This window comes from Lissotriton vulgaris, chromosome 6 (genome assembly GCF_964263255.1).
Source record: "Lissotriton vulgaris chromosome 6, aLisVul1.2, whole genome shotgun sequence".
Lineage (NCBI taxonomy): Eukaryota > Metazoa > Chordata > Amphibia > Caudata > Salamandridae > Lissotriton > Lissotriton vulgaris.
Genome location: NC_141694.1, coordinates 1,200,276,350 through 1,200,295,495, shown reverse-complemented (window position 1 = coordinate 1,200,295,495; position 19,146 = coordinate 1,200,276,350).

Below are 19,146 nucleotides of genomic sequence, written 5' to 3'. Positions count from 1 at the left end.
CAGTCATTTCTCTTTTGCAGGATTGCCTTATCTCTTTCTCCCTCTCAGGTCCCCCTCTCTCCTCCGACCAATCTCAGCCTCCCTCTGCTCTCATGGTTTTTGGATCTTGACCTGGGTGCATCTTGCTATCTTGTGATGTTTCCATTGATGCCCACGACAGTTGTTCACCATTTTATTGATTCTTGTCCTTTCCTTTGGTCCATTGGATTCCATCCTGCCGACCTTCAGTCATTTCTCTTTTGCAGGATTGCCTTATCTCTTTCTCCCTCTCAGGTCCCCCTCTCTCCTCCGACCAATCTCAGCCTCCCCACATACCGCTCTCTACCCCTTTTGATTTTTTTTATTTCCCCGTTAACTCTGTAAAGATGTGATATATACTTGTCCAGCCTAATTGCTAGTAAAATGTAGTAATATGTAGTAGACCCTTGTACTCACTACCATTCCTACATGATTCTTAGAGTTTATCCATTTGTATCTCTTCCTTGTGTGACTTTACAACTTGTACACTTGCAATTTTTTCTGTTTGTATCTTTCATGTAACTCATGTAATCCTAAGTCCTTATGTATCGCAACTGGTTCTTTTGTAAAGCGCTCTGACACCTTCGGGTAATGTTCGCTCTATATAAAATCGCATTAAATAAATAAATCTGTGTGAGTCTTTGAGTAGTTATGTGAGTTTCTGTGTAGGTCTGTGACTGGGTCTCTGAGTGGCACTATGGATCTGTGAGTGGGCTTGTGAGTGTCTGTATGAGTCTGTGAGTGGGTGTGTGAGTGCCCATGTCTGGTCTGTGAGTGGGTGTATTACTTAAGACATTTAAAAGGGAGAACCATGGACTCTGCTCTCAGCAGTAGATGACAAGAAAGAAACATCTTGTCACAGTCACTATATGAGATATTGTGATTGAAAAAACAAGGATACAAACACCCTTATCACAGATTATAGATAATTTTTCACAGGAGAAATGCAGAGAAAACCCACTTGCTTTGTCGTGACCATGCACATGAAGTTAGGATGATTAGTACTTTACAGAAGTGAAGCTTTAACTTGGGCACCTGCTTTGTTTATATCTGTAAGTACTTCCTGCAGATGTTTCATTTCTGTGGAATAAGCATCATGCCAGAATCAATTCTGGCCTGCGTATTATTCAAGGAGAGGTCACCGTTTTGTGCAACACCTCTACCCAAGTGGAGTATTTTCTACTAGCTAATTAGTAAGTCCTGCCTCATTGGGAAATGTATAGTGTGCCTCCTACACTACAGCTATGCAAAGGACACAGAGAAATTGTCTCAAGTGACCTTGTGTGTCTGTAACTTTGCCAATGTGATTGTTTCTCCAGCATCTTGACCAGATAACTATCCAAGATTGAACTGCAGAGAAAACACACTTGGATGATTTGCACTTTACAGACGTAAGTGCTTCTTTGTCTGGTGCAGATGTGATCGTATTCCTAGGCATCAAGACCTCATCTCCAAAATCAGTGGGAAATGAGCCCCGGGGAGCCTGTTAGTAAGCTGTTAATCATCCTGGGAAAAGGGCAGGAAGACGTAGCATTATGCTAATATATATGAAGTGGGCCTAATTGGGCAGGATTTCTAAGCAAATTTACATACTTCCAGTTTTTAAAAGTTTAGAACACATTCACTGGTCTCAGCAGCAGAAGACAAGAAAGAACCCCCTCAGGGAAGGTGGTCCATGACACCCCTCCCCAGGGCAATTTCAGCCCTGGGTGCCCCATCCCTGGGGACCAGCCTTTTTGCAAAAATATTTATTATAGGGTTGGGTGCAGTGCGGCCCCCCTCCCAGGGCCAATTTTGTCCCAGGGGACCTCATCCTCTAGGGTTAGGACATTATTAAATCAGGGAGGGATGCTGCATGGCCCCCCTCCCCAGGCTGATTTTGGCCCCAGGGAGCCCATCGCCTGGGGCCTGGCCTGTAAAAATATATAATCAAGAGGAGAGGGGGATGCATGGCCCCCCTCCCTGGGCTGAATTCGGCCTGGGGACCCTATCTGCCAGAACCCAGCCATTGGACCTGGTGCCCCTAGGGCACCCAGTTTGCACTGGGACCGAGGGAGAAGCCGGCAGACCCCCTTAGTCCCTGCCGACTCCTCACCTCCTGCAAGAGCCAGCATTGCTTTCACACACAGAAAACTGCTAAACATGCAGCCCCCGTGTGTGAAAGCAATTTGTCTGTTTCCCTGCTTGCTTGTAAGCGGGCAGGGAAACAGATGAGCAAGCAAGAGCATTTTCACTGCTCTTGCTTGCTAAAAGCGGAGTGTTTGCTGTGACTTGCCAAGCCACTGCAAACAGCTATGTCCCGGGTGGCCCCCCTGGACTGAGCAGGAGCTAGCCCTGGGGTTGGCAGCCCCCTGGACCATCCATTCTCTAGGAGGGGGCATAACAGCCCCCTCCTTTGATTCAGTTGGGCCTGCCCTGGCTCCATCCCTATTTTAAAACAGCATTTGACCCCGGGGAGATGGTGGTCCCTATGGCCCCGGAGAGATCAATGAGGCCCCCCAAAACAAACAATTTAGACCTGGGGAGGTAGTGGTCCCCTAGGCATGGGGGTCAGCGAGGCACCCCACTTCCTTTTAATCAGCCCTGGGTAGGTGGCAGTTCCCAGGGCACAAGGAGGGGCCCCCATTCACCGCCTCCTTACATCTTATTAAGCATGCCCCTGTGAACTGGTCCGCCCTGTGCTAACTGAAAGAGAAGCACAGGAGCCTGGTTTATTTTATTTTTTACTTTTCTTAGCCCTGGCGGGGTTTTCAAGAGGCCTAGGTGGGGCATGGTATTCCTACCCTGACCCCTTTTCTTTTTTTAATTTATTTTTGGGTCTTGGCTGAATCCAAGTACCAAGGGAGCTTCAACACTTCCTGGTCTGAACTGTTTGCAGCCAATCAGATTTGAGCATGAGGACTGTCGGATCCTTGGAGGATATGCTCCCCTACACATTGTAATTTCTTTTTAATACCTTAGCAACTATGGAGCGGATCTACACCGAATAGGAAAAAGGCACTTTTCTGGACCAGTATCTACCTTTCGGACAAATGTGATTTAATTCTGTTCTGCGGTTGGGGCTGTAGCTGTGTCTAAAGACCCTATGGGTATTAACATGCTGAAAACACATTTTGAGCCACCCTTTTTTTATAGCCCCTGCTTGAAGGATCACCACAAAGCTTTAAAGACAGCAGCTAAAGTAAGCGTAATACTAGTTTTTAAACATTTGTGAGGAGTCATCAAACAACTCCAATGTTATTCTCAAATGAAAAAAATGCTCTTCCTATGGAAAGAAGGCCCTAACTATAATTACACAATGCACACACACACACACACATAAATACTGAAAAGGTTTCTCTTTTACTGCAAAACACCTCTTTGCACTTTACCATGAATGTATGAAAAACTTTGCAAAGGACTATGAGCTTGTTCACAATTGGATCAGTGACGTTTGTATATCCATAGTCTTTTGCAAAACTATTTTTCATATTTAGACAATCTGTCCTCTCTACCACCTAGTGTAAAATGGATTGTATAAAACCTATACAATGTTATGCTTCATGTAGAAAAAGGTGTGCTTCATTTACTCAGTACATCATAGATATGTTTTTTTTAACTTGTCTTTAAACAAGGATCTGAAAGCACTTCTGTCCATTATGAGAAACTTCCGCAGGATCATTAAGAAAGCTATGCAGTAAATTTCATATTTGTTATGCATGTGTCTTCTTCAAGACATTGGACCTTTAAGAGAAAGGTCCATGTTCTGTTTTTTTTTGTCAAATGCCACTACTGCAACCTCTCCCTGTTATCCCATTGTGTTGCTATTTAACAAGCATATTTAAGTGCACCTCTTGTAATAAAAGATGTATATTATTTATTCAGTGTATCCCTGTTTTGTTTCAAAACTTGTTTGCAGTTGAAATTTACCTGTGTACATGTGATAGGACCTACAGACGGACCTTGTTTCCTAAACAAAAAGATCTGCAGAAGAGTAGCATGTTTTGAGATTTTTAAGTATGTGTATCAGTAGAAGAAATTTATGACTCAACACACTGAATCTTAAAAGGCGATGAACTGTGTTTAGGATGTTTATCAATGGAGAATAATCCAGCCTCTTGCTACGGGAAATATTGCAGCAAGAATGTTCTCCAGAAAATGTATTATAAGTGAACATATTTAATTTTATTAGCAGTAAATTGTAGATTTATTAACCCCTTCCATGCTCATGACGAGCTCAGCTCGTCATGCAGCACAGTGATCGTGTGCTCAAGCTCGTCATGACCACACCCACTAACATTATGGCCCAGCACAGGAGGGGAAATCTGCACGCAGCGATGTGGTTAAATATACTTATTAAAATCTTTGTTGTCATATTTACTCCATCAGTGGGTGAAGTTAATCCACCACTTAATTCAGATCTCTTTTTCTATAGACCTTTAATTCATATTTGCACGTAATTGAACTGGATATATTGAGTAAGCATCAATTGCCTACTGTTGCACAGTAAGGTCATTTTCCTCAAATTAAGGTACAAAGGAATTGGTTTTTGATGAGGATCTTGGGTTCGTACTACATAAAGTGCCCCGGGGGCGCAACGGGTGCTTGCACCCGCTTGGCGTGCACCCAGGGCACTTTGATATTACAGAAGGGGCCGCAGACACTTGTGCAGCCCCATAAAGCTCCAGGGCAATCATCAAGGGGGCATTCCCTCATTGGTATGAGGGTGTGCCCCATGCAAATGAGGGAATCCCTTTGCCTCTGTGCCCGAGCCATATTACCAACATGGGCACAGAGGCAAAGAAGCTGTCAGGAGGTGCACTGACAGTGCACCACCTGAAAGGTTGCACATTTTCAGTACGCCTCATGACAGCAGCCCTCTGGAGGGGGTAAATGGGGGTCTCAAGGACCCACAAAACAACCTCTTGCAGGTGGGTGCTGTCACTGACTGCAGTTGCCTGAACAGAGATCTCTATTCCCCTTTAAAAGGGCAGGTGGATTGCCACCTGCACAGTGAAACACGTAATGGTTGTAAAACAGACAATCAGTATTTCACGTGAATGCGCTGCCCCCAGGGCAGCACAAGTCTACAGCTGCCCTGGGGGCAGCCAATCTCCCATATTTTTGCACACTTCCCTTCATTGCGCCGGACTCACCTTTTTAAAGGTGCACCTGGCGCAATGAAGGAAAGTGTGCCGCATGTGTAATGCGACCCTAGATGAGTCTTTTCTGACTTTTTAGGTTAATTTCAACTTGTCAAGCTCATTTCGTCATTCGTCCTCCTATAGTCCTACATTCAAATGCATGTGATCTTAGGGTTAAACATCTAGCACTAAATGGGAGAAAATGAATTCCTTCTAAAATGAGGTTCAAAGGAAAGGAAGTAGCATGGGTGGCCAACGGTACTTAGTAATTACAAAGGGGGCTAATGGTTTTGCTTTCGATTAAACTTCAAACCTCCTGCCATGCCACACTCTTCCGATTTACGCATTCACACATACAAAACAGGGTCTTGATTTGCATAAGCTTCACATCGCACAAGTGGACTGCCTGTGTTACCTTTACCATAGGTTTTTAAAATGCTGCCACAGTCCTTAAATTAACTCATTGTCTCTATACGAACTGTTGTAACCACAAATCTGTTGCAACTGTTAAGGACTGGATGGAGCATGTGTCTATCACATTTCCTTCTCGATTGTACGATGAAAGGGCAACCTCTATTTGTAGCCAGAGTGCCATCTAAACCTGATTGTACACATGAAATGTATCAAGGGTCTCCTTTCGAGAGTCCCATTGAGAAGCAAAAAAGCAACAAGGGCAAAAAACCTCCTTGGTAAGCCTGTAGTTCTTGATTGAAGATGACCAATTAAGCAAGGGTAGATAAACAAGGTATCAAACCCTCCCTGACATTAGGGGAAAGAGAAAACCAAAGCAAGGTTCTCCAGAGGAAACCCAAAGGAAATATGTCTGCAAAGGAGCAAAAAACCAGGGACACAAATAGTAGCAAGTGGGCGAGGAATGCAACAAAACATAAGATGTTTCCCTAATTATAGTAAGGGCTTCCGATTTTATGTTATTTATTTTTCTGCCATTTCTGTCTGTATATATCCATATTTATTTTTTGCTCATTTTATCTGTATTTATCCATGTTTATTTTGGTTTTTGTTGAAAAAGTTAGCTAAAATTAGCATATTTCCACTTTTATTATCGATAAATATGCGCTCATACTTGAATGTCTACCAGGTTTCAGTGCTGTGAACACCTGCAGAAGATAAATCAGTGCACATATATAAAGATATGCAAATGTCACTATCAACCTTGTGCATATCTACTGCTGTTAAAGCCTCGTTACTAAAATTCCTTTCTTTTGTAACCCTCTTATCTAATAATCCACACATCTATTGGTCTGGCAGTCATGGCAGACAGTATTAAGAATTACTCAAAAAGCAATCCAATTACTGTTTTTATCCACATTTAAAAATAAATACGGACAAGAAAATTAATGTTTTCTGTCTGTATTGCTCTGTAAAAATCTGTAAAATGAAAAACATGGAGCCTTATTTATAGTTCAAACAGGAAGTGATATCACAGGAAAAGACTTCACTCCATCTTGAATTGGGAACTTGAGGCAGTAAGCATCTTTGAAAGCAGTTCCTAAAGGTTGGTCACGCTCCTCTCTTCCAACAGATGGTGTTGACGAGCCATGGGAAGAAGAACTACAAGTTTGGTATTCCTCCTCAGATACAAAGCATTCTAATCAACACTTTTCCCTTCCAATGTTCTGCACAAGTTGTGGAGTATCCCTCTGATTGACCACAACTTCAGAAACTAAGTGATATAGGCAGTGAGGTTGCCAGGCAGTGCACCGCTCACCAAATACGGAATCCAGAGTCTGACTGATTGTAAAATCACTTATTCCCAACACTTGCCACCTTAGGTAAGCTCTTGGAGTGGATGTAACAATAATATAGAGAATCAAACCAAGAGAACTGCTCTAGTGGAGTAGCTCCCACAGAAATAAAATCTGTAAAAAAAATGTCACAGTAAAAGAGTATATATTTACTTGGAGAAAAAAAGCTTAACATGCATGAGTGCCTGCTTTTTTATGTCTGAGGCATCTAGAGTTTACACATATATCTTTCAATTTATCTGCGTTAATGTATGAAGTTCAGACAGAACATCTCTAAACCAGAGAGGCAATCTCTGCCCACTGTTTTTAAGGTGTTCTGTCTTAAGTTCATGTATTAACTCAGAGAAATTCAGAGTTATGTATGAACTTTAGGTGCCTCAGATGCAATAAAACTGGCGTACAACTCTGCTGAGCCAGTTTAATGAACGCAGGGGCAGATTAACTAAGATTTTACTCTGTGTTTGTGTCACACAAGTGACACCAATTGGCACAAAATCTTTTTGTCTGATTTTCTTTCCAGCCCTAACCTAGTTTAGCGTTGGAAATAAAGTAAAGTTAACACGAAGGAGAGCTTAACACTGCTTTACATTACTTAGCGGCAAGGGGGCATATCATGGGTGGTGCATGAGTGTTTCTGTGCTACCACCCAAGGTTTCTGATGCTAAAACCCAATTTGCTTAATAAAGTAGACAGGGTTTAGCCTCAGAAAATTGGGCACCCTTCAACCAGGAGCTATGAAGAAGTTCACTTTTTCTCATTTTTTTCTGACTTTGCATACAAAGTCGGAAAATGTTTAAAATTAGTGTAAGCATAGTATTTTGTACTACAAGGGGATCCTGCCAGTACAAAAGCTATGCATGATTCACACGGAGGCACTATGGTGCATAGGTGTCTCCCAGGTGCAAGGCAGCAAATTTCAGCGCCGGAGCTAGGGAGATTGAAGAATTGTGCCACATTTCATCAAATTTGGCGCTCTCCTGCACTCTCCTTCTCACACTGCACTGCACTGTACTGCACTGCGTGAGACATTGGTAAATCTGGTCCGCAATTACTAAACGTTCTTTACTACTATGCTTCTATAGGCAAAACTGTAGCTCAGCTTGAAAACACAGAAGCTAAATGGAACACGCTGAGGGGCAGATTTACAAGAAACTGACGCATCTCTGCGTTATAGCAAAGATGCCTCAGTTTCCTTGCGACGTTCAAAACAACTCTTGCGCCACCATGAATGCGTCGCATTTGAAATGTGGTGCACCATGGCGCAAGGATTGACAAAGTGTTCCGCATCTGTTGGCGCAAAGGTCAGGCATTGCTGGAGTCGTGTCGCAAGCACAACACAACTCCAGCAATGTTCAGGAAGGCCCATACCTATTGTACTGCATCACTCCTTACACCTGCTTCAAGCCGGCGTATTGTTTTGACGCAGTGGCATCATATATTTCACTGCGTCACTTTTACGAGGCTTTCTTGAGTGGGAACACCCACCTGTGCCAGGTATAATGTGACACAGGGTTTTACTAGGTGACGCATCTTCCTAGATGCTTCACGTTGTAAATGTGTTGCAACGTGGAGCATTGTTTAAGTGGCCGCTGCGTCACAAAAGTGACTCAACGGCGGCGCAAAAGTGCTGCAAGGAGCTTGAAAATCTGCCCCTGAGTTTCTTTCTAAAAGGAATTCCCAATACTCTAATGCACTCTAAAAAAAAGGCTAAGTTAAAAACGTGTCCACAATCATTTTATTTTTCGTAAGGAGAAGTCGCCTCCCCTCGAGCGCATTTGTCCCTTTTAGCTCGCAGCCGAGTATTTCCTGAACGAGAACCCTGCAGGCGCCTACAAACTCAGTCAGCCATCTTGGCACTGCTCGGGCCTATGGACAGATAACCGCTCAAGTGCGGGATAACAGATGACGTGTCCACTTTTTTTTCCTAACAGTAAGCAAGATTCGCATCTAATCATGCATGGTTACCGCATAGCTGCCTCGCCGGGGCCGCTGCCACAAGATAGCATTTTATTAGTGACTCATCGCGCTGTTCAGCGTGTTTTGTCCCTCAGGATAATTAGTCCTGATCTGGGGAAAAGATTTATCTCGCACAAGGGATATTCTATCAAATACCTCTCCTCTGGAAAGCTCATTTAAAAAAGAAACACTCCCTGAACAAATAAATAAGGGTTTTCAGCGCGCTGACAGGCCTAGCAGGTGCTGTCAGCCAGGGTCGGAGACAGCGGGTGGCAGTAAAATTATCCCGTTCTAATGGCTTCAGTGGGAAAGGTTGCAGCCCGTGGCGCCCTCCTCCGAGTATCTTCTGCTGAGACAAACCTGTTGTGACACTCCAGACAGGATGTCTTTTATGGGATCAGAGACACATTCTTCCCGACTTGGGCAACCGCACCGCAAGGAAAGCTAGCAGCTTCGGCTTAGGAAAACTGATCGAATGCATACCACTAGATCGAGTGGGCTTTTATTTTTTTTACAACGATAATAATCGTTTATATTCTTTGGAATATTTTTTAATTTCAAAGAAAATATATTCTTTTTAATACATGGTTAGGCATTTTATTTCGTGACTGTAAACTTTCTTGTTTTAGCTGTGGCCCAGAAGCAGCCTTAGCTGTTTGCTAGCGTAAAGTAATAAAACAGAATGCATACATAAAAGTTACATGCATAGATATATATAAAAAGGGTCTTTGATCAGCCCTCTCCATCCTGTAGTCTGTTTACTTGTCATTCACATTTTGCTTCCTCGCACCACAGCATAAAGCCTTGGATACTGGCTCAGCCCTCTTTAGCCATTGCCTCTTTTGCACTGTGTGGAAGGGCATCTTTCAGATCACAGCACCGTGCAAGGCCTCACCTATTGGCTTTGACAATACTAGTCTTACATTGTGTTTTATTCAGGAGTCTGTTGCCAGAGCTGGTTTCGTGGCACTTCTAAAACTTAGCAATAATAACCACAACTCCCTGATTGACGGCACTGTCAAATTAATTGGCAGGGTAGTTTTCAATCGCCTTGCATCCTGGGCCACGGATAGTAATATGCTCAGTCCTTTCCAATTTGGCTTCCGCGCTGGGCTGGGTACTTTGGAACAGTGCTTGAACTTAAATGTCATTGTTGGCAAGTACACTATTGCCAGGCACTGACCACTGTACCTGGCCTTTGAGTGTGTCAGTAGAACCAAGCTATGGCTGATATCATTAGGTCTTGGGGTAGAGGCGACCTTAGTGAACGTTTTACATATTCTACGTGATAATCTAGCTGTGAGAAGTTGTGTCCTGGCAGGCAAAATGCCAGATGTTTATCGTCTTTCCCGAGGGGTGCGGCAAGGGTGCATTTGGGCCCTATTACTTTTCATTATCTACATTAATGGACTGTGCCCATCCCTGGGAGCAGGACCAAGGCTGATTTGCATATGACTGGGTTCAAGCTGAACTGGCAGGGGGAGCAGAAAAACAATGGATTTAGGCCCAGATCTCTGTACTGGGATGAATGTTTTCTTTCTGTGTTACTCAAATCAAGCTATAAGGCTGGATAGATTCACTCCTGAGGGCTGGATAGATTCACTCCTGAGGCGGAAGCCGGGAGTTGCAGTTGTTCGTTATTTTAATACTTGAATGTCACTTGAATTCTGTGTTTTTTAAATCCTGCACATCTTCAAACACTCTTGGGGCAAAAGCCCGAACTACACTTACTTGTTCAGCCGATTTTAACGCTGTTAGTATCCAGAGCTGCCGCCATAGCCGGCGTGCACCCTGGCCACGCCCCCTCAAGGCCACGCCCCCTCCCGCCCAGGTAAAAGGACGCTGAATACGAGCGCCTTACTGGATAGATTCACTCCTGAGGCGGAAGCCGGGAGTTGCAGTTGTTTGTTATTTTAATACTTGAATGTCACTTGAATTCTGTGTTTTTTAAATCCTGCATATCTTCAAACACTCTTGGGGCAAAAGCCCGAACTACACTTACTTGTTCTGCCGATTTTAACGCTGTTAGTATCCAGAGCTGCCGCCATAGCCGGCGTGCACCCTGGCCACGCCCCCTCAAGGCCACGCCCCCTCCTGCCCAGGTAAAAGGACGCTGAATACGAGCGCCTTACTGGATAGATTCACTCCTGAGGCGGAAGCCGGGAGTTGCAGCTATTCGTTATTTTAATACTTGAATGTCACTTGAATTCTGTGTTTTTTAAATCCTGCACATCTTCAAACACTCTTGGGGCAAAAGCCCGAACTACACTTACTTGTTCAGCCGATTTTAACGATGTTAGTATCCAGAGCTGCCGCCATAGCCGGCGTGCACCCTGGCCACGCCCCCTCAAGGCCACGCCCCCTCCCGCCCAGGTAAAAGGACGCTGAATACGAGCGCCTTACTGGATAGATTCACTCCTGAGGCGGAAGCCGGGAGTTGCAGTTGTTCGTTATTTTAATACTTGAATGTCACTCTAATTCTGTGTTTTTTAAATCCTGCACATCTTCAAACACTCTTGGGGCAAAAGCCCGAACTACACTTACTTCCTCTTTGCTGCCTTCTCCAGCGAGTGTGTTAGCCCCGCCCACTTCGCTGGCCATGCCCCCCCCCTGCCCCTAAACGCTCCTATAAAACTATGTGCATAGGCCGGAAGCGCAGTGGACGGGCGCAGCGGGCGCGACGATTGCGCGCCGAAGGCGTGCCTAAGGCAAGCCCGTCTGCGCCCGTCCGCGCCAGGATCGCTCCGGGCGCGGGGCATGCTGGGCATCATCTATCCACCACCAGGTATGACAGTAGGGAATTGTTGGCTCTTCGCCCTAGGATAGGTGATCTATGTACGGTTTGTCTCCCCACTGACCAAATTTGGGGCCCCTTTTCATGTTCATATTGTAAATGGACGTCTCTCTTGACATCCACAGAAATGCCCAATCGCTCCGCTCCCCCTAAGCACGGCTGCAATAATAATTTCAGGGGAGGTCTTATCAATGCCCGCTCGCTGTGCCGCCACAGCCAAGATATACACGATTTAATCATGTGTTATGATCTTGACGCTCTTTTTATAACAGAAACATGGCTCAACGACTCCTCTAATCCCGATTTGGCTACTGCCCTCCCCCCTGATTTTACCATCTTCAGGCAGGACAGACCAATCGGGCGAGGAGGTGGGGTTGCTCTCATTGTAAAAAAGTCTTCCTCGTGCCACACATTTGATTTAGGCCCTCTTAAGGGTAGCGAGAGTATCGGCTTCTCGATCAAACTCAATGCCTCTACCTCTTTCTCGGGAGGCCTAATCTATCGCCCTCCAGGTAATGCCACCTCCTTTCTGGACTCCCTAGATGAAGTACTTGGGTCACTCATGTTACGCTACCCTCACTTTACTCTACTAGGAGACTTGAATATGCAACTGGAATCGTGCGTCGACCCACATCCCACTTGTTTCCTACATACCCTAAATATCTTTGGACTGGCTCAATTAGTGACCGCTCCTACCCATCAAGCCGGCCACACTTTGGACGGTATCTGTTCCAACTTAAGTACAATGACTATGTCCCCTCCCATTCCACAAATTTGGACTGACCATAGTTTCATCCCCTTTGACATTGAGCAACAAGTCCCAGTCTCATCAACAATAAAGCGCTCCCAACCCTCCTTCTCGGTAAACTGGAGAAAGGTGACCGACCGTATTAAGCTGGACTCCCAGCCACTGGCACAGGCCCCTAAGTTGGTGGGAGACGTATCGGTTGACTCTCGCAACTTCCACGTCTGGATGGATCAGATTATCTCGGAAAACTCTAATTCCAAAGGCGACCATGTGAAGTGCCCCAGAAGGAAACTGAACTCCCCATGATACACCCAGGCCTTAACTGAGAGCCACCTTCTTTGTAGAATAAAAGAAAGGAAGTGGAGGAAAACATACGATGAGGCTTCAAGAGCCCTCTATGTTCAGCCGAGGAAATTATACCTCTCAAGCATAAAGTCCGCCAAAAAGGAGTATTACACAAAAGCTATCAACGACGCCCATCAGAAGCAAAAAACGTTTTTCTCTATCGTCAAATCCTTCACCCACCCCAAAGCTCTTCAGCCCCAAATCCCCCCCTCTGAAACTCTGTGCAACCAAATTGCAGATTTCTTTGGGGAAAAATTGCAATCATTCAAAAGGATTTCTCGTCCCCCCTGACCATTCCCACTCTTGGACCCCAGAAACAGGTAGGCGATCACCATCACTCCCTTTGTGGTTTCCAACCTGTCTCCCTCCAACAGACCCGCAAGGCGATTCTGGCCTGCAAATCAGGAGCTCCAACTGACTCCTGTCCCCCACGCATACTACATCATTTAATTGAGGTAGTCAATCCTAACATCAACGCTATCATAAATGCTTCCTTAGACTCAGGGGTAGTGCCTAACGAATGGAAAAAGGCCATCGTGAAACCCCTGATGAAAAAGCAGAATAAATCCCCTACGGATCTGACGAACATGCGCCCCATCTCACTCCTGCCTGTTCTAGGAAAGATCACGGAACAGATAGTGTACTGGGAGCTAAAAGAATTTGTAGAGAACCGTAACATTCTGCACCCACAGCAATCTGGCTTTCGCCCCAGCCACTCTACCGAAACGGCCCTGATAGAACTCTCCGATTCCATCAAGTTCCTGCAGGATGAGGGAAGGAAAGCCGTCCTCATCCTGCTTGATCTCACAGCAGCGTTAGATACAATCTCCCATGTCATCCTGATTGATAGGATGCGTGAGATTGGCGTGACAGACACAGCTTTGGTATGGGTAAAATCTTTCCTGACCAATAGGTCCCAATCTGTGTCGTTGGGTCCCCACCTATCCAGTGAAAAAACCATTACATCGGGAGTACCGCAGGGGTCCATATTAAGCCCATTACTTTTCAATATCTATATGGCTCCCCTCCTGGCTGTGATAGAGTCTCATGGGATCCTTGTCACGTCATATGCTGACGACACCCAACTCGTCGTCTCTATCGACAAAAACTGCACGGATACAGAGCTGCGGTTTCAGAATTGTCTCACGGAGGTATTTCAGTGGTTGAATACAAACCACTTGAAATGCAACAGCAGGAAAACTGAAATCATACCATTAGGGAAAGATTTACTCTTTTGCCCTAAGGATTGGTGGCCCAAAGATTCAGAGGCCCCGCTTAGTGCGGTGACTTCTGCTCGCAACCTGGGCGTGCAATTTGATGCAACCCTCTCCTTTGACGATCACGTCAGGATTACGGCCGGTTGCTGTCTCGGACTCATCAAATCTCTAAAAAAATGTTTTGACTTCCTCCCCATTGCTTCTAGGAAATCGGTCGTGGTTGCATTAATACTCTCCCGACTCGATTACTGCAATGGGTTGATGGCCGGAGTGAAAAAGTCCACTCTGAAGAAGTTGCAAAGTGTACAGCACGCTGCTGCAAGATTAGTGTTAAAACTACCCAGGAAATCTTCAGCCTCAGCAGCATTAAATTGTCTCCACTGGTTGCCTCTGCATAAGAGAATCCTTTTCAAACTCTTACTAACAGTTTTTAAAGCCCTGAAAAACATAGGTCCTAAATACCTCGCCAACCGTTTTATCCACTATGACCCCGCACGCTGTCTGAGATCCTCAGGGACCAACCTCACCAAGATCCCAAGGTATAAATACAAAACCAGGGGTGGAAAAACTTTCACAGTCCTTGCAGCAAGGGCTTGGAACAACCTGCCCGTAAACCTCAGACTGATTGAGACTGAGAGTCTTTTCAGGAAACAACTGAAGACTTGGGTCTCTCAGCAATCCGATACCTATGTGATGGCAGCCATCTAGATCCTTTATCATCTAATCTCATACATGCTCGCTTAGCGCCAAGATGCTCCCTCCGGAGCGAAAGGCTGCGCTTAATAAATACCCACAAATACCCACAAAATACAAAATATACTATTCATGACCATCCCTGAAATTACAGTAAAAAGACTTCATATATAGTTAAATCAAACACAAAAAATGTGTTTCATATGTTATCTTAAGTTTATTATTTTAAGAAATTATTTAAAAACAAGCTCATTGCCTAATATTCAATGACTACAAATACATTAAAATACATTTAATTTTTCATGTTGCTTTCACTACAAAAGATCATTATATCATCCTTTGACCAGTTGATTTGTGAACCATTCAGTACCTTCTTTTGTATACAGCGCATAAACAATATATACACATAAATTCATACAATACAAATTAAAAACAATGATAAAAATGAGTCCTTATGTCGACGCGTTTCGGTGTCTTATTTTGATTGTAGCAACACCTTCTTCAGGACAGAACAATATAAGACAACATAACTTCCATCTGGAAATAAATACATACAATTAGTACCTAGTAGTTTTTTGTGTTGTTCTAACCTAATTTTAATCTATGTGAGTCTACTGTAAAGGTCATGAGAAATCTTACATTTAGTGTTTTTGACTTCACACTGTTCTTATTTTAGGCCAATGATCGACTATTGGTCCTTTTTTCAGGAGTTCATAGAGGCATCCTTCTATTTTTCTAAAATATAAAGTAGGGATTTTACAATACCTTTATTAATCAACTCTTTCACATCCCTATCCTTTCACTTACTTCGTGCAGACCAAGGTTATATCATCCCATTCGGTTACTTCAACAAGTAGATCCTATGTTTCCTTATTTCTGTTGGAGACTTATTTCCTGGTGCGGTGTTCTTTTATAATTCACCTACGTCCGTACTGTGCCACCTCTTTATGTAGGTCCTATGATACTTTTTGGCACCTATTGCAATAGGAGGAATTTTTTTGTTATAAGCATGTTCTATTTCGTGAATATGCTTTTTTATTTAAACATACCCTATTTATTTACTACTATTCTATCACCAACTCTGTGGCTGAGTTGTTATATTCACATTGTTAACTTACTTAAACATGAGCAATCTTCATTTGCTTCTATTGATATTTGGCTCAATTAGTTTATATGCCCGTCTACGACTTACTAAGTATTTGTCCATTATATCCACACTGTTGTTATCGCGATTAAATATCATTACGTTTTAAGCCATTTATGCGAGATACATTCCTCCCATTACTCCGCATTTATTCATTACACCCACACTATTATCTTTGCGGTATGTATCATTATATTTTAAGCCATATATACGAGATACATTCCTCCCATGTATGTGGGCCGAAACTACAACTGCCGCTTTGCTAAATACTTCCATCTATACAACCCCTATTTATTTCTTTAGGGCATCAAAACTGTAGGGAAGCATTATTTTACATTCAGCTTTTAATGAGCCCTGACATTTGTTCCAGGGTTTGCTCAATTCTCAAAGCTGCAGTGAGATACAGGAAATATATGGAAGGTTAGTTCCCTGGATGTGAAATTTTCCTTACATCGTTATTAGTGAATTGTTCTTATTACAGGGATTGTAGGTGGCACCTCTGTTAGAGTTTGAGTATTAGTTTTATTTTTGCGGCACAAGATTGTATTTTATTTCCAGCCGCTTTGGCTGGTATTGTACTCTATTGGTTTTATATTGTTTGTAGTATATCTGTGTATTTTAATTGGATATTATAAAAGTGTCTTAGGGCGTGGCCAAGATGGCGGCACGGTAGGACACAAAACTCTGCTCCTCCGGCCCGCTGAACTATAAGCTTTGCATTTGCCCCATTCCCTGGATTGTACCTCATGGGAAATCGAAGGGCACCGGCTCCTGATGTCTCTGGTGTTGCGGCAAGACTGAATGCAGATCGCCTGAGTGCTCCTGCTGGGATTTTGCTGAGGATGGCGCTGGAGCTCCTGCAGACGGGGTGGAGGCCGCGAGGTCAGCGCTGAAGAGATCCCCACCCATGGTGCTGAGGCACGGTCGCTGAAAGTGCCAGAACACCGCTTCACATCGGCTGTTGCCCTCATTGCAGGTAGGAGGTCCTGGGAGCTAGGGGACTCCCAAGTCTTGGGACCGTGAGCCCGGACTGAGACGTGGCCTGTTGGGCGGCCGTCACCTTATCCCCTTCCACGCTTCGGCCTGCATGGGTACTGGCCGGCCCCAAGTCAACAGTGGTGGCTAATTACAGGTGACCGGACGCCCAGCGGAATGCTGCGACTGGCGAAGAAGGCCTACAGGTGCGCCCCTCAACCCACACACTGAAGACAACAAAGGTCCTATTTGCAGTGAGTGAGGCCCCAACCCTCCATTTTGTTACCTGTCCTGCTCCAGACTGTGAGACTGGGAGCTGTGGCCCTCCCTGTACGATAAGGAGGTGGGTGGTCACTGGAAGGCCCACCGTGGTTTGGCTACCCAGCCATGACAAACAACCTGCACAAAGTCCAGCGGCTGTCTGCTTCCCGGTGAGTCGAGCACTGCTCAAACGCAAGGTGGCGGGCCCTATGTCGCACCCAAGTGGCACTCCAACAGAGGTCCCTGGGGCTTGATAACACTGTGGGTTAGCTTTTGTGCGGGCGATCGCTTCCCTCCCCCCCAGGCTCTGCAGCTGAAAAGTCTGTGGGCTCTTCACCCTGGTCTCCTCTTTACGCAAGGTGGCGCTCAGGACCCTGACCGGACACAGGAGGGGGTTACTGCAGACACTGCTTTCGGCCCACAACGTTACCCAGCATAGCGCTCACCCGAGCACCTTGAACCACGGTGAGGGGTGCCCCTGTCCCAGGCACCACCGGTAGTTGCATCGCGACCTTCCGAAGAGACAGCACAAATCAGCGGCCCCCACACACTCAGTGCCACTCTGTCTCACAACCAGGCCCGATCACTGGAGTAGCACCAAAACGAGGGCTGTGGTGAAACCTTTGGCCTGCAATCACTCCTCAGCCACCTTCTACGCCTTTGTGGGCAGGAATGGCCTCAGCCCAAGCAAGAACTACTACTCAAGCAGCCTGGTGGCCCAGAGACATCCCAAGGAGTGTCGAAAGATCAGGGGCACATAGACTCAATCAATGAGGCAGATGGCCCGGCCACGAAGGCCTTTATGCTGGAACTGTTCTCCACCATTAAGGAAGACTTCTTGGAGCTGAAGGGCCAGCTTCGTCAGACCTCAAGGAAGTGCGCCGAGATGTCGATGCGGTGGGCGAAAGAGTAGCCGTCCTGGAGGAGCATTAATTGGCGAGGGAGGATGATCTGCACCAACTACAGCAGGAGGTCCTGTTTCCGGGACCAAAATCTAGACCTCCAGGCCCACGCGGAAGACTTGGAGAACCGATCACGGAGAAACAATATCTGCATCCATGCGTTGCCCTGGAAGGCAGAAGGTGATAACCTGTGAAATATGTCCTGTCCCTCTTCCGGCACTTTCAAGGCGACAATAGCACAAAAGAGTTTCATATGGATCGCGTTCATCGAGTTTGCCTACCCAGCGGTGGAAAGGCCCCCTGCCCGATGTGCTCGTTTGTGTGCACAACTTTCAGCTTAAAGAGCAGATCTTACACAAGGCCAGGGCGGCCAACCGATCCAGTTCCAAGGGCACACACCGGCCCTTTTCCAAGACTTGACAGCATCGACTCTAGCTAAACGGAGAGAATTCCGAGTCGTCACAGCCTATCCTTGGGACAAAGGGATACCGTATTCCTGGGGTCACCCCTTCTGTATCATCTCTAAACACCAAGGAAAGCTGTGGCAGATACGTTTCCTTGCCGAAACCATGGATCTTCTAGGACTGGAAGCGGACACGAACCGGGTACCAAAGGGCAGTCCCTCAAACCGGGACATGCGAAAACTCTCCTGATGGCAGGCTGTTGGAAAACCATCGGCCTCCACAAAATCCGCCCAAGAAGAGATGGCAAAAGAACGTGATGCAGTTCTCTCAACCATCTCTCAGACTCAGGACCATCCGTGAACCCCGTGAAACATCTCAACTTACATTGAGGGGATGGATGTAACCTTACGGGGCCGGAGTGGGCATCCTTTCCTGACTCTCTAGTCTTCCCTTTGCGGCTTGTAGGCCGCCTGATACTTTGTCCTGGGACGTTTCACCATGGTCTCATTCCCCTCTGATCTTTTACACCAGACAGTCTTTGGTCTCTTGTTTTACCTGGTTCAAGTTCAAGGGTCTTTGTGTGTGTAGTCAAATAGCACACGCTACAGTTTGCACAGGGACAGTCGCCCACTACTCTAGGTACGCCCCAAGCTGCAGTAACGGAAGGGGCATCCAAGGTTTCTTGAACTCTTGATCGTGTGTAAACCATAGAATTGTAGTGTAGTTCCTATTTTCCCAATAGGCACTGCGCATTGGAATAACATAAACAGTAGTATTGACGTAGAAGTGCGGATCTTCCA